Below are 25,353 nucleotides of genomic sequence, written 5' to 3' on the forward strand. Positions count from 1 at the left end.
TTCTGGTAATTGTAGATGATTTTACCAGATATACATTGGTAGTTTTCATGAGAGAGAAATCTAAGACTCTTAGTGAAGTAAAAAGGGTACTTAAAAAGGCCGAGCTAAGAGTCCTAGAGAGGGGGGGGGGGGGGAGGGGTGAATAGGACTATGCCAAATTAAAAATTAAATGTAAAATTTAAACAAATATAAATAAAGATAGCACTTAAACAATCCCATAAAGTCTTGAGAGGTTGATGCAAATGTAGTTCTAAGGACAATCTTACACCAAAAACCAATGGCTTATGGTAGGACAACCTGATTCCTAGAACGGTTTGTGTATCAAAATCCCAAACTGATACAGAGGAATGAAGAATAAAATAGTAAAGAAAATAACTAAGCTATTACAGTATTCCCACACTTACATAAAAGGATTACAACATTCTCCATAAATGCTTAAAAAGGAAATTACAACATCCACATAATGCCACAATCAAATAATTACCATAAGACCAGAAATTATAGTGGTTCGCTTGTGTGTACACTAACTGTTTAGAAAAACAGCCACACAACTACTCCACTCCCAATATCCTCACACAGAGGATATTGGCGTTCACTATGAAATAGATTTTTCAAGGTTCTCCTAAAACCCTCCCAATTGTGTCTTTCAAGTGGGCTTATACAATTCAAAAACCCCACACTGATTTTTCTGGATCACCTCAGACAAACCAAAAAGAAAGAGATTTTTCTGGCACAATCTCAAAGAAACCAAAAGAATAGATTTACTGAATTGTAAAATACTTATCTGGATATTCTCCTTTGATGCAGCCTGGTAGAACCAATTCGGAGTAGAAGTTCAGCGTAGATGTTCAATGTTCACACTCACTTATGAAACGGTTCGAAGTTCTAAATGAGTTTTTAGATTAAAACACTTTGACCTAGCTTGATTTGATTTTGATTCCAAGAAATGGAAAAACTTCAATCCCTTCTTCAAATGAGATTGGAATGTAGAATACAAAATTAAATGTAAAAAAGCTAATTAAAGAGAATATTAAATGAGCACTAAATAGCTTAAGAATATCACTAACTTATTTCTCAAAGTGGTGTCTTGATTTTGCTTGAATTGAATATCAAATTCTGAAAATCATGCTTTAGGTATAAGTGTAGAAACTGCTCATTCGACTGGCCCAGAGGTCAGCTCGACTGGTCGAAGGACCAACAAAATTTTAAAAATTTGGGCACAATAAGATAAGGCCGTTCCATGACTGGTCAAAGGGCATGCACGACCGGTCGAGACCTACCCACGACTAGTTGTGTGGGACCTAATTTAGTTCCTGGACTTTGAGTCGAGCCTGCTCGATTGGTCGAGCATTGTTCACTCGACTGGTCGAGCAGTCTCCAGGACTGGTCGAGGCAATAACAGAAAATCTCAAAAATTAGTAACAAACATTGGACTGGTCGAGGAATTTCTTGGACTGGTCGAGCCAGTACTAGGACTAGTCGAACATAGTCTAAGACTAGTCAAGAAACAGTATATGCACTTATGTAATGACCCAATTAAAGTATGCAATCAACAATGACCTAACCTATGGTCAATCTAGGGTCATTCACCTTATACACGATGTTTGAACATTTGAAACATCTTTTGCTTCAGTTGATTGTTGATCTTGAAATACACGAAGCTTGATAACTTGACGTACTTTGAATCTTGAACGTGAAGTACATTTAAAGCTTGAACTTGTGACACTTTGAAGGTTGAATTTGTAGCTTGAACTTGAAGTACTTGAGTTGTATTTCACTTCGAGCTTAAGTACCAAAGTAAAGTATATTATCTTTACTTAGATGAAGCTTTAAAAGCTTGAACTATTAGTTGATGTTGTACTTGAACTCTTATACTTGTGATGCATGAATCTTAAAATGAATCATCTTGAACTTGTACTTGAATCTTAAAATGGAACTTCTTGAACTTGAAGACGAACTAAACAAGATACAATTTCCAAGAGGTTTTGGCATTACAAAACTTGACAATCATAGGAGCTAGAAAACATAGCACTTATAGTACTCAAGTGTATCTAAACTGAGAAGGAATCACATGTCACCAAAATCCGTAGTGATCATGGTTCCGAGTTCGATAATAGCAATTTTGAGAAGTTCTGTAGCGATCATGGAATATCACATGAGTATTCTGCATCCAAGACACCTCAACAGAATGGAGTAATTGAAAGGAAAAATAGAGTACTTCAAGAAATGGCTCATGTGATGTTAAATAGTATGAAACTTCCTAAAAATCTTCGGGCTGAAGCTATAAATATGGCGTGTTATATCACTAACTATGTTTATACTAGAAAGTATAATAATAAGACTACATATGAAATATGGTTCAATAAGAAGCCTACTGTTAAATACTTTCGAGTTTTTGGCAATAGGTGCTATATTTTACGTGACCGAAAAAATCTGGAAAAATTCGACACTAAAAGTGATGAGGGTATTTTCCTAGGATATGCGCTAAATAGTTGAGTGTATCGAGTTCTCAACAAGGGGACCAGTGTAATTCAAGAATCCATTAATGTGGTTATAGATGATCACTTGAATACACCTGTCTCAAGTTTAGAAGATAATGAGGTCTCTTTATTTGATAAACTAGACTCTTTGTCTAGTCAAAATGACACTGAACTGCGGTTAATTAAAGACCATCCAACTGATCAAATCCTTGGGAATCCTCTTACTGGTATGCGCACATCCTAGATTGAACCGGCCAATGTAAAAGAAGCTCTTGCTGATGAAAACTGGATTGTAGCTATGCAAGATGAACTTAATCAATTCGTAAGGAATGATGTATGGTACTTAGTTCCTAGACCTAATGATAAACACATTATTAGAAATAAATGGATCTTTAAAAATAAGTCTGATGAACTTGGTAATATTATAAGAAACAAGGCTAGACTGGTCGTACAAGGATACATTCAGATAGAAGGCATTGATTATGATGAAACCTTTGCTCTAGTAGCTCGTCTTGAATCTATCAAACTGTTTATATCCATTGCTTGTTATAAACAGTTTAAAATTTATCAAATGGATATTAAGAGTGCATTTTTGAACGGTGATCTACATGAGGAAGCATACGTTGAACAGCTTAAGGGTTTTGAAGACCCTAAACATATTGATCTTGTTTATCGCCTGAAAAAGGTACTCTATGTATTGAAACAAGCTCCCAGGGCATGGTACGAGAAATTGACTAAGTTTTTACTAAGTCATAACTTTATAATGGGGAGTTTTGATAAGATACTTTTTGTTAAGAAACACAATGATCACATACTGATAGTACAGATATATGTTGATGAACTATTTCTTAGGTTTACAGGTAAAATAACTTCCTGATGTGTTCTTTATCTCTCAAACCAAATACGCTCTAAATTTGATTAAAAAAATTTAGCTTTAAGAGCGGTAAAAATTTCGATACTCCTATGAGTACGACACTTAAACTCTCTAAGGATACGACAGGTAAGAGTGTAGATCCTAAGTTGTATCGTAGTATGATAGGTAGTTTATTATATTTAACTGCGAGTCGACCTGATATTGCATTCAGTGTAGGAATCTGTGCTAGATATCAATCGGACCCTAAAGAGTCCCACCTAATTGTGTTAAAGTGCATTTTGCGATATGTTGCAAGTTTGGCCAAACTTGGTCTTTGGTATCCTCATGATACAAATGTTCAATTAGCTGGTTATTCGGATGCTGATTGCGCTGGTAATATTGATGACCGCAAGTCTACCAGTGGAGGATATTTTTATGTCGGGAACTGTCTAGTTTTGTGGCATAGTAAGAAACAGAATTCTGTGTCACTTTCCACAGCTGAGGTTGAGTATATAGCAGCCGGTAATGCATGCACCCAGCTTGTGTGCATGAAAAGAATGTTAAGTGATTACGAATTTACGCAAGATTCTATGGTATTGTATTGTGACAATTCTAGCCAATTAACATTTCTAAAAATTCAATTTAGCATTCACGAACTAAGCATATTGACATTATATATCATTATAGTCGTGAGTTGGTAGAAGATAAGATTATTTCTATGGATTATATTTAGATTGAAAATCAACTTGAAGACATATTTACAAAATCACTTGATAGAAATAGGTTTGCTAAGTTGAAAATGGATATGAGTATGTGCAATATGAATTAAATTACATGTGTTTATTTGTAATATATTACATGTTTTTATTTTATTTATTTTTATAAAATTTTAAATTTTAAAATATGAAAATATACTGAATTTTTGAGGTGCATGACCAATCGAGTACACACTCGACTAGTCGTGGCTCGACCGGTCGAGTACAAGTCGACCCGCTTGGGTTTGGGGGTTTTTATTACTTAAAAAACATTCTTTTTTTATTTGCTTCATCTTCCCCAACCAGCCCTAGCACGACCGGTCGAACCCACCTTCAATTCCTCCATGGTTAATGCATCTTTTCGATTTTCTTGTAGATTTGAGTTCTTTACTCTTCCATTTCCTTGTTTTTGTTGTTTATTTCAAGGTTTATGGTGGTTTGTTGGGTTTTCTAGCTAAAAATCTGATTTCCTTGAAACCCATCTTACCTTTCTTACATTGCTTGTATTCCTTATCTATTTTATGCAATGGATAATAGAAATAAGAAGAGAGCCTCTCGTGGTCCCTCTTCTTCTCATTTCGCTCCTATCACGGTGCGCCATCTTCGGTCACCTGAAGAAGATCCCGAGTATGTGAGGGATATTCGATTATGCAACATGAATGTTGAATGGATGGTCAACTCTGATCATTTAGCACCTTTCGGTATTATTCCACTCCTTCAATCTGTAGGATAGGATAACATTTTAAATTGGGGCGGTCCGGCATACCGTTCCATTGCACAGGCCATGTTTGCTTGCATTAGTGACCTCTCTACTGAGAATCTGATGGGAATGCACTAAGTTCCAAATTTATGTTACCCAGATATAAGATTTTCCATCGTATTTTCATTTCTAATATCCATCCTAGGTCTAGTAACAAGATTGAGCTTACTACTTTCATGGCTCACATCATTCACTCTATTGTTACTGGTGTCTCTGTATATCTTCCATTTCTTATCTGTTACATCATTATTCAGTTTCTTCTCCATCCGAGTTATAGTGATATTCCCTTTACCCATCTTATGACTGCACTAGCTACCCATAGTCTTATGGCTATGCCTATTGGAGAAGCTCCCATTCAACAACTCGAACATAAATAAGATGAATCTGAAGTTGGCTCCTGGCCAAGTTGATGTGGGTGTTGGAGGAGCTGCTAGGATGTTTTGCCTCCAGATGATGTTAACATGGATGATTTATTTGATGAGATTGAGTTAGACTCTGTGGCTGATCCTGACTTTTAGCCTTCTGACTTTGATGAGCGTTTGCGATCCCTTGAAGAGAAGGTATAGGGTCTACATGTGTCCCAAGAAAATCAATTTAAATACATGCGCAAGTATCTTAGGTGCATTAAAAAAGGACTTCATCAAATAGATCCTTTTATTCCCGCTCCTTCATCTGGATCTGATTAGTTTTTCTTTATTATTCTGGATATGTAGTAATACTTTCTACTCTTGGATTTGCATTGAAATCATGTTTGTTGGGATATTTCTTGGATACACTATTACTTTTTAAGTATGTGGACATACTATTGTGCTTTCTGTTGATATTTTGATCATCATGGTGTTACTATTCCCCATATTATCTTACTTCTTCTCTTCTCTATATACATATTTCCTTTGTCTTATTGTGACAAAAAGGGAGAGAAATTATAGAGATGTGTGATGATTATGGAAAATATGGAGAAAATATGAAGTGTGTGTGTGTGTATATATATATATATATTTACAGGTTCTGCAAATCACCTCTCCTGGATTGAGGGGGAGTTGAGGAATAAGAGGGAGATGTGGAAGATGTGTCCATTGATCACTGGTGTATGATTCTTTATTGTACATGAGTGGCGCATGATTCTTTATTGTGCATATTTCTTTATTTGGTTTTGTCACAAATTTGACAAAGAGGGAGATTGTAAATGCTATTGTGAAAATCTAGCACCCGTCGTATTGTCAAATTTTGTTATGCCAAACCATTTAGTATATATATTGTGCTTTGAGTTGAAGTGATCAGGTTTATGCATTTAAAGTTGTTTACATCTTCATCGAACTTGCCTACATCTTCAAGTTGAAGTGAAGTGTGTTGAAGTTCATGTTTTCAAGATCAAATTCAAGAACTCAAGTTCAAGTTTGAAGTTCAACTACCGTATGCTAAAGACTCAAGAACTCAAGCGTAACTCAAGCTCAAGTTCATGAGATCTAACTCATGCTTCAAGTATCACAAGATATCAAGATTTGGAAGTGAATGATGTTTCATTTGTTCCTACTCATAAACAGGTTTGGATGACCCTATATTGACCCTAGATTGTGTCATATTCATTCCATATTCTTTGTGGGTCATTTCCTATATTTATAGGTCTTTTCTCGACTAGTCTTAGACCTTGCTTGACTAGTCTTAGACCTTACTCGACTAGTCCAAGTACTGGCTCGACCAGTCTGAGAATTTTCTCGACCAGTCCAAGGTTTGTTGCTATTTTTCAGAATTTTATGTTGGGCTCTCGACCAGTCCTGGAGACTGCTTGACCAGTCGAGTGAACAGTACTCGATCGGTCGTGCAGGCTCGACTCAAAGTCCAGTAACATTTCTGGGTCCCACTCGCGCAGTGCTCGACCAGTCGAGCAGGCCACTCGACCAGTCGAGTAATAGTCCTATCTTATTACGCCAAAAAATTTGAAATTTTGTTGGTCCTTTGACCAGTCAAACCGACCCTTAGACCAGTCGAGTGAATAGTATTTTCACCTATAAATAGAGCACGAATTTCAAAGTTTATTCATTCATTAAAAGTGCAATCAAGACACCACTCTAAGAGATAAGTTTGTGATATTTTTAAGCTATATTGTGCTCATTTAATATTCTCTTTAATTAGCTTTTGTTATTTGATTTTGAGATCTTTTTCCAATCTTACTTTAAGAAGGGATTTGAGTTTTCCCCTTTCTTGAGATCAAAATCAAATCAAGCTAGCCTAGGTTGATTTAATTAAAAATCATTTAGAACTAGAACCTTTTCATCTGTGAGACTGGACATTAAATATCTTCGTCTACATCAGATCGGTTCTACCGGGCTTCTTTAAAGGAGAATTTTCAGATAAGTACATTTACTTTTTGTATATCCTTTTTGGTTTTTGAGGTTGTGCCAGAAAAATCTCTTTTTGGTTTGTCTGAGATGATCCAGAAAATCTCAGAGTATGGGGTTTTTGGAATTGTGTAAGACCAATCAAAGACACAATTGTGAAGGTTTTAAGGTAAACCTTGGAAAACTTTTTTTTCATAGTGAACACTAATATCCCCATGGAGTGGATATTAGGAGTGGAGTAGTTGTGTGGTTGTTTTCTAATAGTTAGTGTACACACAAGCGAACCACTATAATTCTTAGGGTTGTGGTGGATGATTGATGTGCTTATGTGTGTGAATGTTGTAATTAATTTTAAGCATTTGTAGAGAATGGTGTAATTTATTTTATGCACTTGTGGGAATGCTATAATAACTTACTTTATTTTATTTGCTATTTCCTTTGCCTTTTTATTGGTTTGGGTTTTTGATACTTACAAATGTTCTAGTAAGGTTGTCCTGCCATAAGCCTTTGGTTTTTGGTGTTAGGTTGTCCTTAGAACTAAGTTTGTATCAACCTATCAAGACTAGTATATTTGACATTATTGTTTACTTGTGCTTCTTTATTATTTAATTGTGCTATCATTCTTTATATTCCGCATGTATTTTTTAATTTTGCATAGTCCTATTCACCCCCCTCTAGGACGGATAGCTCGGCCTTTTCACTTTTGGGGTTTAACGGGCCTATTTTGAGACCATAGCTTCATGAGTGATCACTTGGAGAAGGTTTTAGATGATGTTGATTGCATTTTTGCCAAATTAGAGGTCCAGTTGAAGTACTGATGACGACCATGGTGCCTTCGGCTAATGTTACCTGTCATTTTCACCTACTGCGGTCCCCAAACCCAATCCCGCGTAAGCGAGATTAGAATGTTGCTGTTCCTCCATTTGGCAAGCTGCTTTGGCTTGTTCTCCTTTGGACAAGGCCAACATTCTCCTTTTATTGGTCTCCATCACCCTTTGCCAACGAACATTTGATGCTGCCATGGATTTTCTTCTTGTCTCTTTTTTTCTCTTTGGTCTTTCTTTATCTTGTCCATCCCCTTCATGGGCCACTCAAGATGGATTACTGGATGATATTATTACTAGAGTAGGTGGGTCCAATGCATTAGATGGATTAATGGCTATGGATGTAGGTGAGATTCTCTTCATTAAAGGCTTGGATGATGCATTGGTTAAGGCTCTTAATGGTGGGTCTAATGAAGGCTTTGAGATGGTAATTGGGGTTGAATTAAGTGCCTCCATTAATGAAGGATTTGCTTAAATTCCCACCATTAATGAGGAGGTTCTTGGTGAAGATTTTGATGGTGGGGAAAGGCCTAAGAAAGAGGCTATGGGTCCCATCAAAGTAGGCAATGTAGATGAGGATTTGAAATGGTGGGGATGAAGCCATGATTGATATAGAGGGGCTGATCTACCATTTAGATGGTTTGGATAACATGGGGACCACTTTGGATGATTTGGATCATGGTATGGATGGTCCGGCTGTGTGATCTTTTTGCTTGAGTGGTCTTGATGCAATCTTGACCATGGTAGATGGTGATGTAGCTCTTCTTTTGACATTTGATGGTGCAGATGACTTAATGGCCCTTTTTGTCGATAAGGATGATAGTTGGATGTATAGCTCTTTCTAGGATGGACCGATTGGTGGAGATTTTGGCATTAATGCTTAGATCGGGCCCATGACAACGCTTTTAGTCGGCTCGGATGATGCACTAGACGATTCAGATCATCAATGGGATGATGCACTAGACGATTCAGATCATCAATGGGTAGCTTCAATGGATCGTGATGCAGCTATGGACGGTCAGATTGATCCCGTTTGTGGTGTAGTTTTCGGCGACATCCCGATGGTCAGTTTCAACAGTGGTGATCGTCCGTTGTTTTTTGCTCCTCTTCTTTTATCATTTGCAGCGGTTGATGCATGTATGCGTTCCACATATAAGATAGGTGAGTCTTCCTGAGCTACTGAGGATAGAGTTGAGTTGTTGACCTGACCATGACCCCCGGAGTACTTGATGTGGCGGATGGGCAAGGCGGTGTGCTGTGTTAGTTGATGCCTATATTCCCCCTGGGCATTTCCCACCTTCGGAGACCACATTTGCCAACTCCCTTCAGTACAATGCCGTCATTGATCTTCGAGATAAGGGGATGCAACACTTTGATGAGATGCCCGTTCCTTATGAGATGATCGTCATCAAGGGTGTTCTCTTGCACACTTCAGACTTCATCCATGTTTAGTCTGCTTTGATCGGTTGTGATCCTAGGTCGGGAGCTTGTTAGAATTTGAGCTTCACGAGATGGAGTACTACAGCTTCAGTGGGGTCCTTTTGCTGATCCATATAGACATTGATTGGAGGATGCTTGGGGCAGCTTTAGATGGTTGGGCACCAACACTGAACTTGTTTGAGTTTAATGATCTAGCGCTTGGATTGTCCTTGAAGGACCGTTTCTTATATGACTTGATTGCCCTTAGATCATTCACCTCATGTTCCAAGGAGGCGTCAGGCGAGGGCAGATGATCCTCAACATTAGTTCAACATTCTGTATTTGATCTGAGCCGTAGTTGACAGTTGGGATGTAGTCATTTTCTCTTTGTATGCTCTATATGACGCCCTCTTGGTTGATAGGGATTTTTCGGGTTCTACGTGGCCGTTGGAGTACTGCACAACCCTTATCTTTTGCCTGATCACTAAGCTCCTCTTCTTCAGGGGGCATAGGTCAACCCTTCTACTCCTCTTTGAGGTGTTGAGTCATGCATACCTTCGAAAGAGCATTGCATCATTGGTCCTTGTCAAGGTGTTCGAGGGGTTGACTGATTATGCCCAAGGCCATACACGCGTCTTGTGAGGATATTGTACCTTCCTTTAGGTATTTTTCTTTCTTTGTACCATCATCCTTTTGCATCTATTCCTTTTTAGTCATCCTTACTGATTTTCACTTTTCTGGATTTTGACAGTTGTGGCTTTGGGAGAGGTTGGCGATGGTACCTCTACTTTCTCGATCTATTCCTCGTGCTGATATCCGCTGCCACATTATGAGGAGGCTTCCTCATACTTCAGGTATGAGTGAGTCCTTATATCGGTGGATGTTCACGCAATTGCATAGTTGAGAGATCCATTGTGAGTCTTCTTGACTTGTATCATTTGCAATGCTCATAGAGACCCATGATCACCGTGAGTTTACAACCATACTTTTCCTATCACTCCATTAGATTCCTATGCCAGTTTAGATTCAGGCAAGAGATTCCAGCTTTTGCGTTCATGGGCTTTGGACACTATCCTCTTTCATGGGTGACTCCAGGTCTTAGCACTTGAGTTCGAGCACTTTGAGATGGCTGCTAAACTTGGATTTGAGTCTTGGGGGCCACCTTTAGCAACTGTTCCATATCTTCGATGGGTAGTGGAGTAGTCGTTTCATTGAGGTGTTTTAGGATGGCTTCTGATATATGAGATTACCGAGCTTGATTTTCCTGACGTTGGATCAGTTGTCAGCTTTTATGAGCCGTTTGTCGATCCTAACTTCTTAGTATCCACCTATGGTCATCTTCTATCAAAGATTTCCTCATTGCGCTACCTATGTGCTGATATGACTCAGTGGCTTTCGACCTCTCTTCGAGAGGATGAGGAGGAGAGCATTGCTCAATAGCCTGAGCAGGAGGAGCTGTATTACCCCCACATGGAGATTAGTAAGCTACAAGAGCAGTTAGCTAAGCTTGAGACTAGAGAGTGGTATATACCTAGTGAGGAGAGTTGAGAGTACATATTTGTGATTTTGAGCAGTCATTATGTTCTTTTGTCTGGTACATGAACGGCTTGGGAAAATGTTTGTGTTTTGTTTTTTGGAAAAGAGAAAGATATGCATATAACGAAAGCTTAAATAAAATGAGAAAAGATTTTTTGAAAACTTTGTGCCTTGTGTCATTTGTGTGTGCGTGTGTCTGGATTTTTATGCTTGTGTGCAGGAATCAGAACTATGGCTCAGCCAATGTTTTGACTTATGATTTAGAGTAATGCCTTAGGAGAATCATTAATTCCCTAGGGGAGTATGTAATTGAAATCGTTGACATTCAGAGTCTGTCAGATATTGTAGAATCCTTATCTTTGATTGTATTTCCTCTTGTTCTTGATTTGGGGTTACTTCCTGAGCTGTCTTGAACTGTCTTCTGATACCTGCTTTTTCTTTTTCTTTCTTGAGCCATTTTTTCCTGTAGCATCCTTTCAGATTTTCACTACAACCGACTTTTCCAGTTTTTTTACCCGTGATGCCCTTTCAAGTTTTCACCACGTCCCAGTTATTTGATCTTGCTTGCTTCTTGGTAGCTATACTGTTTTTACCTTTGACACCCTTTCAGGTTTTCACCAAGTCTGTTATGTGCCCACCAGTTTTACTCAGAACGTCCTTTCGAGTTCTCACTCAACCCTTCTTTTTCTTTTTTCACAGTTGCTCAAGGGGTCAAAATTCCATCGTTGCAAGCATATTGACAGCTATTCCAACCTTTTCTTGAGTCACAATGATAAAGTTGTTGACTGTTCACAACCCCAATTGTAGGGTTGCGTTGTAGTGATAACTCGTGAGAACGAGGTCGAATCCACAGGGACTAAACTTGTACTTATTACGAAAAGAACTAGAACTAGAACTAGAAGAAAATCTAAATCTGAATTCTAGAATAAAAGAGAGTAGTTATGAATAATGTTTAAATTATCAATTAAAGGTGGGAACTAGGGTGCCAAGGATCCACTTGTAGCTATCAAGATGCTACCTTACTTAATTCAAGGAACACAGTTAGAATTGTAGTCCTATCATATCCAATTGGAAGATAAACCAATTTAAATCAAATATGAACTTTTCATTGACTTAAATCTCAATGGAGGAGAATTGTGCAGATTGGAAGGGATTCCATACCCTACCATGCCCAGGAGACGATGGTGAACAACGGGATTTACCAATCTCACTATCTCAAAACAGGAAAAGAAGATATCTAAAGCTATCACAGTATCTATTGTAATTTTAGTCACAATAAATCATAGAAAACTGAAAATATTCCCTTAATATCAAACTAGAAATTAATGAAGTTCAATAAGAACAAGAATTAAAGCAAAATAAATATCCCAGCACACTATAAGCTTCACCTCTTAGCCCTAGCTAAGAGGTTTAGCCAACCATAGACATGATTGAAACCAAATCTCTTAAACAACGCATGAAAAATAACCTAGGAAAGAAGAAAAATTCTTTGACGGCTACTCCACCCTTGTGCTATGCTCCTTGAGACCTTTCCAAACCCTAAAAGATGCTTTGGAGCATCCTAGTGAGTCCTATTTATAGCTGTGGAACTCTAATTGTCATGCCCCAAACCTAAAAATCGGACTCACAAAATTTTTGATTGCCGAATCCGGTGCCGACAGCCTCCGCAGTACCCCATTCTCAGCTTTTAGTTCCCATACGCCAGATTCCGATCCTGGGATCCTACAAGGAGGATTTTTCCAACATACATTTGTCTCATAAGAAGCATAACCACAAGTTTACCCAAATTACAAAGGCAACATCATCATCACATTCCACTAATATAAACATTTAAATACAATGCTGAAAGGGAAATACATATATCGAAAATCAAAGCTCCAGAAGACAGCTGCACGCTCTAAGCTCAACGCTGCTGTGACCTAACGCCACCTGCACGCATATATCATGCATAAGCTTATAGAAAGCTTAGAAGGTGGTGAAAGTGTGTGCAATGCACGTGCCAAGCATATAAATATCAGAGTAAGTGAAAATGCTGGCAATCCATAAATCGTACAATATCAGAGTAATGTAGAAACATGCTGGTAAGTCCATAAATATCATCAGCCTTATCCAGGCTATGCGATGTAAAAAATATAATAGGCCAACATCATATACTAAGGAAATAATGTAGATCAGTTATGCAATGCGGAGACATAGTAAGCCAAATATCAGATACCGAGTCCACGAATATCATCAACCTTAAGTAGGTTATTCAATACAGAAGCACAGTAAACCAAATACTATGTGTTGAGGATGCAATGCAATATGTGATGCGAATGAAACAACCAAACTGGAGTGTGAAGTCGGGATGATAGTACATAGTATCGCAGGCTACTGGGTCCATCACAAGGGACTTTTATCCAAACCAGTCCCATACCTAAATTTGGATAGCCAGACTCAATGTAGTAGACTCCTGCTCTCAGGTTAGTCGCGCGCCTCAACCAAAATCCTTGTCATTACGAAGGTACACAACAATTAGTTGTGCACCATCAGCCCAAGTGGATAGTGAATGAATGAATGAATGAGTATGCAATTCCTGCTCAATAAGTCCACATATCAGTACTGTACATTTCTGGGATCATCACCGAGTCTATTACACTCTATGCCAGCTTGCCGCCCCTATTCGAGCGCACAACTGGGTAAGTGGAAGAGACCTCACTAACCGCCTGCCAATATCGGGCCCGGTTCGTCGATAGTGGACCCATTTCCCAAGATGATCAAACTCAATCTAGATATTCTCCCCTCACTTAGGCGGGTAAGGTCACACCCTCTCCCAACCGACCATGATAAAATGGGAGACGCGGCCTATTGGTTTACGACCCTCATGCGCTCATATATATCCACTCGGTCTAGACGTTGGGGCGTCCTCTGGTACTAAGAGGGTTTAGGGATTTTCACCTAGGGCCATCTATGGCAGCCCGATGCTAGTAATAGATTTTTGGTGTCCCATCTGGCCATCCACGACATGCCTGTGGAGGCTACGGCCCTGATATCGATAGGGCATATAGTAATCACAACACACAATGCAAGATGCATGAGTCATACAATCCAGTCATGCATCAATCCTGCGCATACCATGTGCTCATATGAAATAATCTCCGCCTATCAGGGAGTCTCAAAACAACCTGCCCTATAGCATATGCAATGGTTAATCATGTCTCATAATAAACGTGCGGATGATGATTATGGGCATGTATCATGATGCTATACTCATAATCGGTATCGATAACTGGCACTGATAATTGGCTTCGATAATCGGCCTATACAATTGGCCTCGACAATCAGAATCGGCCTCGATAATAGGAATCGGCCTTGATAATCAGAGTCGGCCTCGATAATCAACCTTGACAATCAGAATCGGCCTCGATAATCGGAATCATCCTCGACAATTGGAATCGGCCTAGACGATCGGAATCGGTCTCGATAATCGAAATCAGTCTCGATAATTGGAATCGGCCTTGACAATTAAAATCGACCTCGACAATCAAAATCGGTCTCGACAATTGGAATCGGCCTATACAATCGAAATCGGCCTCGATAGTCGGAATCAGCCTCGACAATCGGAATTGACCTCGACAATCGGAATCGGTGTCAATAATCATCCTATACAATCAGAATCAGCCTCGATAGTTGGAATTGGCCTCGACAATCGAAATTGGCCATGATAATCGGCCTCTACAATCGGAATCAGCCTTGACAATCGGAATCGGTGAGAATGGGCCTAACAAGGCCTAAGGAAAGGTCATAATGTGGACATTCAACCATCATTGCCCATCAATGCGGACATTTAACCAACATTGTTCCCAAGGAGTGGCCCACATAAACATCATTATATACATTATAGTGAAATCACACATTACATTAGTCCACACATTCATCGCATTGGGCCTCACTCGAGGGCCACACATACACCACATCGGGCCTCGCCATCCAGACCACAAATACATCACAATGAGCCTTATCAAAGGGGCCACAAATACATTACAATGGGCCACATACCTGGGGGTCAAATACATCACAACGGGCCACATTCTTGGGCCTAATACACATCACAATGGGCCGCATGACATGGGCCTAACATATATCACAATGAGCCGCTCAATGGGCTGCACCAATGAGCCTCATATACATCAAGTGGGTCGCACAATTGGCCACACCAATGGGCCACATCAATGGGCCTCATATAATCAAGTGGGCCGCATCAGCCTTATATAATCAAGTGGGCCACATCAATGGGCCTCATATACATTAAGTGGGCCGCATCAATGAGCCTCATATACATCTAGTGGGCTGCATTACATGGGCCTCATATACATCAAATGGGCCACATATCTGGGCCTCAAATACATCACAATGGGTCACAACCCTTGGGCCTCCAACACATCACAATGGGCCTCATGTACATTACATCAAGGTGGGGCCCACACACACACACTATATATATATATATATATATTTGAAATTATTATAGGGCATTACCCAAAATGAATCATATTGAAATATCATCTGGACCATAACACAAATAACAGTGGTGATAATGATCAAAATATCATTTAGACGACATCACAAATAGTAGTGGAGATATTGATTTTCATTATACAAAAATTTCACAGGGGCCACCATAACGTGTCTTTTCCATCCAATCTGTTTATAAGGTCACAAAGACTTGAACCAACAGGAAAAACAAATATCATATTGGTCCAAAACTTCTGTGACCCAAAAGGGTTTCAATGATAGATGTTCCATCCAATCTGTTTATAAGGTCACAAAGACTTGAACCAACAGGAAAAACAAATATCATATTGGTCCAAAACTTCTGTGACCCAAAAGGGTTTCAATGATAGATGTTCAATCCCCTGCTATTTGTAGTGTGGACCACGTGATAGTTAGATCTGCCTTATTTTTCTTCTTAAACCCTTAGGACAAGCTCACCAAATGGATGGACGGTTTGGATGAATCACATACAACAAGGTGGGGTCCACATATGTGGCCACCAAAGAATTGAATCTGCATCATTTTTCTATCCCAAGCCTTAAGATGAGCTTGCCAAATGGATGGACGGTTTGGATGTAACACCTACATCATGGGACGGGCCATCGTCCCATTTGGACGGTGGCTGGGATACACACGCAGCTAGATCCACACCCACCGTCCCATGGATTGGATGGTGTGGATGTAATACATCATTACAAGGTGGGCCCCACATGCTACGTTGGTGGGGTCCACGTCTAATAGATGGACGGTAGGGATATAACATATACTTCATGTGGGTCCCACACATGTGGCCCACACACAATACAACATGCCCTACATGGCACTGTCCAGATGGATGGTGCTGATGTAGAATACATGCATTAAAGGTGGGTCCCACGTGGGGCCCATCAGATATAATATATAATATATATTATATTATATTATATATATATATCATATATAATATATAATATTATATATAGTCCAGCATCGGGGGGTTTAGATGTCCGTCTAATGGACGGTCTTGATTATGTCCCTCCAGATAGGACCCCACATAGCATCGTCCAGATGGACAGTGCTGATATACAACACAAGCATAAAAGTGGGTCTACATGTGTGGCCCACCAACGGCTTTCAATCAAGATGATCTTTGTGTTCTTCCTTCATCAAGGCCTGTTCATTCGAATAGGCAGTAGGGTGGGCCCCACAAGTGGACTATGGTGTGGTCCAATAAATGGACAATATGGATAAAATATGCAAACCATCGGGTGGGCCATCAATAATGAAAGAAAGAGAAACGGTGAGATGGAGGGGCCTTGCCACTATGGGCCCCTCATAAGATTACAACACATACATCAAATTGGGCCCCATCACAAGTGGGCCATCAAATTGAAAATCAATGGTAAATCACCCACCTTAGATCTCTTCTTCCTTCTTCCACCAATGCATGCTAGAGCTCCAAAGGAACAATTTCAGTGGTTGAAATGGACTTAGGAAGGTGGGATTGGGTGGTAGGAAGGTGGGCCACACTAGCTCTCTCCCATGGAGCTTGGACGATTACTCTCATGGAGCTTACTTGAAAATGGAGAAAAGAGAGAGAGAGAGAGAGAGAGAGAGAGAGAGAGAGAGAGAGAGGATGGGATGTAAAGAGAGAGAAGGGGATAGGTGTGACTGAAGGAGTGATGGGGAGTGAGTGATGGGTGTACTTGATAGGTAAGGGTTGTAAGAGAGAAAGTTGACTTTGGGTGTAACGACCTTGGAATTTTTTGTGCTAATCTTTCCTTAAGTAGTTGTTTTTGGGGTAATTAGCACTATACTCGATTGCTTGTGAAATTCGCATCAATCACTTTAAATTGTATCTGCATGGCTCTAAACTTGTAGATTAGTTAGCGCTACGTTACTCTGAAACCTGGGATCCATCGCTAAATCTAGTTGTTCTGGGGAATTTTTGGAAGATCTGGATCGGACCTGGACCGCGCGTCGAAAGTCCGATGGCGATGATCTTAGGCTGTTGCGATCACCGAGTTGGGCTTGACTATCACCTCGAAAATCAAGTCCATGTGATGTTCTGGGTCGATTTGCTTGAGTTCGGAGTGAAGAGTGTGAGAACGGTTGAATATTTAATATGTTTTTATGAAATCTGAGTCGTGTCGCTTGCGCGACGATTTTAAGCCATCTGACCGTTGGATTCTGACCCAATTTCACCCTCTGATCAGGATAGGTGGCCTAGGCATACCCTGGTACTTGTGGACCTGATCGAGATTCCGTGACCGTTGAATTGTGTGTGGTCCGCCACGGCTGATCTGAAGAGCCGGTCGGTACGAAAACTCAGCTTGACCTAGATCCATGGTCAAGGAGCTTAAGTCCGACCTTTCGTGGTTATAGGCCCACCAGAAGTGCTTCGTTGGATCGAGAGAGGCATGCTTTGGTTATAACCTAAGTATACCTTGTCCCTGGGGTTATTTTCATCAAGAATAGGCCTATTTATAGTCCTAAAACCCTAGCCCTCTTTTCCATACGAATTTTCTCTAACCCTAGCTTGGAAAGAGAGTAGAAAAGAGAGAGAAAGTGAGAGAGATAAGTTGGTGAATCATCTTGGATTCTTCCTTGTTCTTCTTCATCTTTGAACCTTCACTTTGAATCATTCTTCTGACGATTCTGAGTTCTTTTGGGGTAAGTTAACCTAACCCTAACCTGTGTTAGAGCTTAGATTAGTCTTGGTGTTGTTGTATCTCATTTCTATCCTTGTTTTAGGGTATCCTATCGCCGTTGACGAAGACAACTTGTCTAAATCAGTTCGGTGGTTCTTTCTTTGCTTAAGATGCGGACTTTAAGTGTATAGGTTATGGTTGTCAAGGCTTTCAATCCCAGTGAATGATTTATTCTTGTTATGGATGAGATTCTGCATGCCAAATGTCGTATTTACGTTGGTTTCCTGATATGCATGTGTTATATTGAGATTTGTGTATTCTATGTGTATTTATAAAGTACCGTATACGTATAAAATATGCACTTATGTTTGCCATGATTATTTGTCATGTATGTATGCTAGATACATGTATGACAACTCCTTGGTAAAAGGAATTGTTTAAATGCATGTATTTCAACATACGTCATGTATGTTGTTCCATGTATGCTAAGTGTTTGTAGAAATGCATGAATGATTTAAAGTGTAATTTATTACACTAAGTGCGGGCGTTGAGAAGTGATTCTCAACACTCCTTTTTATGCGCATGATTTCCTTTATGCAGTTACATTCCAAGTTATTTAAATTCAAGCATCTCATATGCTTACATTTATGTTAAGTTGATATTCTTCAGATGCGTATGTACCATGATTGGAGTTATTGTTCCATTATTGTTTTACATTCCATATGAATATCTGCTGTAGTATAAGGTGTTTGGGACTATGCCTTAGTCCAGGAAATCGGTAATTGACCCTATATTCGTGGTTGAGATCGCTTTCGCCACGTAAGACGTATTAGACGAACCCGAGCCGTATTAGAGTTGTCGGTAGTGGTTTGGCCACGCGGAGTGTTTGCGCACTCTATGTCGTTCAATTCAACGTGCGCTCGTGCTAGTCGAGTTCGTCAAGTAACCCGATTGTCCGATATATGTTCACCATGTATTGGACGCTACTGTTTGAATCTAGGGTACCGAACTCACCAGTGAAATCCTATTAACTATGGTACTTGATCCGCTAAGACTCATGAGCCGGACATGGTGGTATGGGACACCGTGGTCGAGCTGTCGGCCTACGCTGGGGTGATGAGCCTCCCCGTAGTGACCAGTGAGCAACTGAACTCGTGAGCCGATTATGGTGGTATGGGACACTATATTCGTGCTGTCGGCCTACATTGATTGGTGACGAGCCCTTTGTAGTGACCTCGAGCATGCCTGGATACCGCAAGGAGGTGACGAGCCGATCTGTGGTAGTAAAGGCATGGAAGGCGTGCATTGATTGGTGACGAGCCCTTTGCTACGACCTCAAATATATGATCGTATGAGATGTCTAGGATTGACGACCCTAGTATGAATTACTGTTTGGATGGTGATATGAGGAAGGTATCTTAGCTTCCCAATCCGGCTGTGTGAAATGGACTAATAACAACTTGGTAATCATATCCATGCACCGCATTTGCATGTGCTTTGTAGATGTGGCGCACTTTGAGGCGATGTCATGCGTAACGTAAGATGAGGACGCTGAGGGTGTGCGCGTGAGGGCACGCATCATATTGCATACATCCTTGCATTAACAAGAGTACTTAGGATTTATTTAATTTTCTGCTTTATCATTACTGCTTGATTGAACTGATAACATGTTAACCAGTGCCTTATTGTTCCACTGAGTTAATCACTCACTCCCACGTTCTAGGGCGGTGTTAAACACCCACCAGACTCTGTCTTAGGCTCTGATGTTGCAGATGTGGATGCGACTTCTGAGGCAGAGCGGGAGCTGGATGATGATGAGGCTGTCTTCTCGTATATGCAGTTTTTAGACGGGTTCTAGCGAGCCTCGGTCTGATGTGCGGGATCATGGGATTATTTTTGGAAACTTAAACGATGTAACTTGATACTTATAATTTTGTTAAATAGCACTTTCATATGACCTGGTTGTATATGGACTTCAGGGATTTACACTTGTACACATATTTTTCTATCAGTCTTCCGCTTGCTTTATTCATTTATCCTTGAATCACATCTGTGTTTTGGCTTAATCTATTCCATGTTTTATGCACTAATACAGTCAACATACATCCATCATTAAATATGTTGCGTAAGTGATGTTTTGGAACTCGGGAGCTGAGTTATGCTCGACCCCCGAATTTCAGGGCGTTACATTGGGGATGATGTTTTACTTGACATTGATGTGTGATGTGTACTTGATTGATGGAATATATTCTTTTGGGATTTGCAACGCGTGGCATTTTTCTTGAATTGAATGCGGGCCCATATCTCCTGGCCCGAGTATCACCTTAACACGCGAGATGCGGTGTCGGAACCGCGACGATGGCACAGTCACAAGGGTATAAGTCTCGGGTCAACCCGACCCTAGAATATGGGATACGACTCATGGTCGTGCACAACTGCTATCTATGAGTCGTAGGTCATCGAAATTTGATCGGGAGGACCGTAGAAGCCTATAGAACGGTACGGGCTAAGATACGGGCCTCACACCAACTTTTGCACTAAGTTGGAAAAATTTAGAAACCACCTCGAATTTACGCACTCTACGAGTTTCCCAAAATATGCTTAGAGTCTAAACCGCCTCAAATGTACTCACTCTGTGCACTTTCCAAAAATAGATTCGGAGTTTCAGAATATGCTTTTTTAGGACAATTTCAGGAATATGTTTGTTTTCAGGACAATTTCAAGTTTCCTTTTCTGCACTTCAAATATTTGATTCTCTTCCTTCCTCAATTAGTTTTCTTGGATCTTTGGCATATGAATTCTTCATTAATAACTTCCAAATATCCAAATCTTCATTTAGTAATCTTTTGAGTATAAATCTTACTTTTGACATCAATTTCACCTTTAAGCTCTCGAAATCACCTCGTAAAAGAAAACATGCATAATTAAATCGATTATGCACTATCATGTTTATAAAACCAAGGTATAAATAGGGAGAAATATACAATATTTCACACTCAACACACCCCTAACCAACATTTTGCTAGTCCCGAGCAAAACATGCGTGAAGTGATCTTCAATCTTCAATTTTCAAATTACTTTCAGAAAACAATTTTTTGTGCAATCAAGTATGAATGAGTATAATCTAAAGAAGCGAGAGTGCAATTTTGAAAACCTAGAGCCGAATCATACGAGTAATCAATAAAAATTTTTCTTTATCAATAATTTAAGAGCATAAGTTCATATATCAAAATTTTCTAATGTGCTTAGTGAATTTTATTTACTTTCCAAAACATACTACTATTTCATAATGTTAGCCATGCTCATCACCTCAAGTTTTATTGAATAATCAAGTACTAATTGTGAACTTATCACCTTTTCATTCTTTTTCCAGTTTTTGATCTTATATCAACAGTCACTTTTATTTATTCATTCTTTTTAGACTTTTCATTCATTTCTAGTCTTTTCATCACACATGACCCTTTTGTCAATCTCTCCATTTTTTAACTGGTTCTTTTCATCTTTTTTAGGTGGATAAAATTCTCTAGACTTAATTCTCAATATCTTTTAATGATATACATACTGACAATAAGAAATTCTAGTACTATTCACAGAAAATAAATTGAACGTGTCTTGTGACTTAGATTAACATGATATTCAAACTTCCTCTTAATTAATTAAATGCAAGAATTTAGACGATAGTCTACTCAGTTGATCAAACTCCAACAATTCAAAGTTCAATCTCCATTTTATCATCATACTCAAAGCATTCTTAATTCCACAAATTATCATTTTCCAAACATGTTTGTAGCTTAAAAAATAAAAATTTTCATAATTTTTGCTCAAAACTAAGAAAATATTGATTAGTTTACCTAATCCACACCCCCAACCTAAAACCTACATTGTGCTCAATGCAAAAGATATGAGCATGCAATGTACATGAGACAATAAAAAGAAATGGAAAGTGATGGGAAGATAATACCTGAAGAAGGAGAATTGAAACTTTTCCCATGTTCTTAACATATAAATGGGTTAGCCCGAAGACTAAAAAAATTGAAATCAAACTATCCTAATCCTAAATTCTATGAAAGCAATAAACTTAACTACACCTCCATCAGACTAGGAGGTCAATCCTGGTACGCAAGATCAGTCAGAGGCATGAACATGTTCTCTGAACCAAACTTCTCAACAAATGGCTTGAGATGATGTCCATTCACTTTGAAAACATTGTCATTTATCAAATTCTTTATCTCGATGGCCTTATGAGGATAGACATTAGTAACAATGAAAGGGCTGGTCTAACGAGATCGAAGTTTTCCAGAAAAAATGTAACCGAGAATTGTATAGAAGGACTTTTTGACCAATTATGAATGATTTTCGAAGGATGTTCCTGTCATGGAACACCTTCATCTTGTCCTTGTAAAATCTTGAGTTCTCATAAGAGTTGTTCTGGATTTCCTCAAGTTCATTTAGTTGGAGCTTGTGTTGAGACTCAAATATTGCATATTTTCCCCCATTTATATCTTGGTTTTACAAACATGATAAGGCTTAATGGTATATTTTATACATGTTTGTGTTGCAAGGTGATTTTAAGAGCTTGGATTGAAAAGAATGCTAAAAGCATGGATTTAAGGTTCAAGAATTGCTAAAGTAAAGAATGGATCTTTGGAGACCAAGATTGAAGATTGCAAGACCCCAAGATCCAAGAAAACCAAGTGGAGAAGGAAAGAAGTCAGAAAAATAAAATGCTAAAATTCACTTCAAAATCTATGTCATCGACCACTTGTCGATGACATCGAAGCCATGGTTCGATGACATCGAACACGGTCGATGACATCGAATTTTTAGAAGAAAATCAAGTTGGTTGCTGGACATAGTAGATGCAATTCTCAATGAATCGAAGTCATGTTCGAGACTTAAAGAAGATGCTTGATGACATCAAAGTCTGTTCGATGACATCAAATTTATTGAAGAAATTGAAGCAACTCGCTGAACTATTTTGGACACATTTTCGATGGATCGAAGACCCTTCGATGACATTGAAGGAAGGTTCGATGGTATAAGGACTTATGCAGTGCAGAAACCTAATGCATACATGACTTTTGAAATTTGAACACCCTTCGATGTCAATGATGGACGTTCGATGACATCAAATGAGTTACGCAGAGTTATGTGGATTGTGTTAATTTTAGGCAGTTTTGCGATTTTGTATGGTGAAGGCTATAAATATGGTTTCCATGCGATTTTTAAGATATCGAGGGTTGGGAGGAGCAGAGAAAAAGGGTGGGGCCATCATCCAAGAGTTATTCCTTCATTTCTTCCTAGTTTTTAATGCTTTCTTCTAGGGTTATAGATCCAATCATGTATATGGTTGGCTAAATCCCTTAGCTAGGGCTAAGGGGTGAAGATTGTAACATGATTGGATGTTTTTCTTATTTGATTCTCATTCTTGTTGAACCTCTTTGATTCTAATTTGATATTTAAGGAATACTTTTAGTTTGTAATGGTTTGTTGTGACTCAAATTATAATAGATCTGCAATAACTTTAAGTATCTTCTTATTCTGATTCGAGATTATGAAGTTAGTAAATCCTGTTGTTCACCATCGTCCCTTGGGCATGGTTGAGTTATGGAATCTCTTCTACTCTTCACAATTCTCCTATGTTTGGTTGTGGGATCGGTATATCCTATTGTTTGCCATTGTCTCTAGGGCATGGTTTGGTGATGGAATCACTTCCAATCCTCACAACTCTCATCCATTGAGAATTAGGTCAATGGAAGTTCAGATATGATCTTATTAATATATCTTCCAATTGGATAGGATAGGACCCTAATTCCAATTGAGTTCCTTAAATCAAATTAGGAAACATCCTGATAGATACAAGTGGATCCCTGGAAACCCTAGTTCCGACCTTTGAATTCTTAAGTTTCTAATTAAAACACTTCACAATTACTTCCTTTATTTTCCAATTTAGATTTAGATCTTTTTCTAGTTTTGATTCTAGTTACTTTTAGAATACACACGAGATTAGTCCCTATGGATTCGACCTCGGTCTTATCGAGATTGTTACTACATCATGACCCTACACTTGGGGTTATAAACACTTATGCAGCGAGCCAACGTTGTTTAAGTTAAAGTTCAGATTTTTGATAGCCTAATAGGCTCTATGCTCCGGCTCCATAGGTAAGTGGTAGGCTTTCCCATAGATGAGTTTAAAGGGAGACATTCTAATGGGGGTTTTAAAAGCTATGCGGGAAGCCCATAAAGCGTTGGTCAAATGGATTAACCAATCTTTACGGTCAGAGTTAACCATTTTTTCAAGAATTGTTTAATTTCACTGTTGGAAATCTCGGCTTGCCCGCTTGTCTGTGGGTGGTATGGAGTGCTCACTTTATGAGAGATACCATATTTCTTCATTAAGTTCTCAAATGACATATTACAAAAGTGTGAACCCTCATCACTAATGATGGCCTGAGGCATTCCGAACCGGAAAAAGATATTTTCTTTTAAAAATCAAATGACCATTTTATGGTCATTATTCCGGCACAGGATCGCTTTGACCCACTTAGTGACATAGTTTACTGCTAACAAAATGTAAATATTTCCAAAGGATTGGGGGAATGGTCCCATGAAATCGATGCCCCAACAATCAAATGCTTCAATGATAAGAATGAGGTTCAAAGGCATCATATTTCGATGGGACAATCCTCCCAATTTCTGACAATGGTCATAAGCTTTGCAAAACTTATGAGTATCTCTGAACATCATGGGCCAGTAAAAACCACACTGTAGAATTTTGACCGTGGTCTTTTTAGCAAAAAAGTGACTACCACAGGCCTGAGAATGATAAAAGGAGATGATACTCTGATTTTCATTGTTTGGCAGACATCTCCTTAGAATTTGGTCTGGAAAATATTTAAACAAATAAGGATCATCCTAGAAAAACTTACGTACCTTGGCGAAGAATTTTTTCTTATCTTGCGTAGTCCAATATGTTGGCGTGAAACCTGTAGCAAGATAATTTGCAATATCAGCAAACCAAGGTAGTTGGGAGAGTTTAAATAATTGTTTGTTAGGGAACATATTGTTTATCAGTGTCGACTCAAGGGAATCAAGGAGGTCAAGTCGAGAAGGGTGGTCAGCCACTACATTTTCTACTCCTTTTTTTGTCTCATATTTCAATATCAAATTCTTGGAGTAAGAGGATCCATCTTATCGGGCGGGGCTTGACGTCTGTCTTACAAA

The sequence above is a fragment of the Magnolia sinica genome, chromosome 3 (assembly GCF_029962835.1).
Source record: "Magnolia sinica isolate HGM2019 chromosome 3, MsV1, whole genome shotgun sequence".
Classification (NCBI taxonomy): Eukaryota; Viridiplantae; Streptophyta; class Magnoliopsida; order Magnoliales; family Magnoliaceae; genus Magnolia; species Magnolia sinica.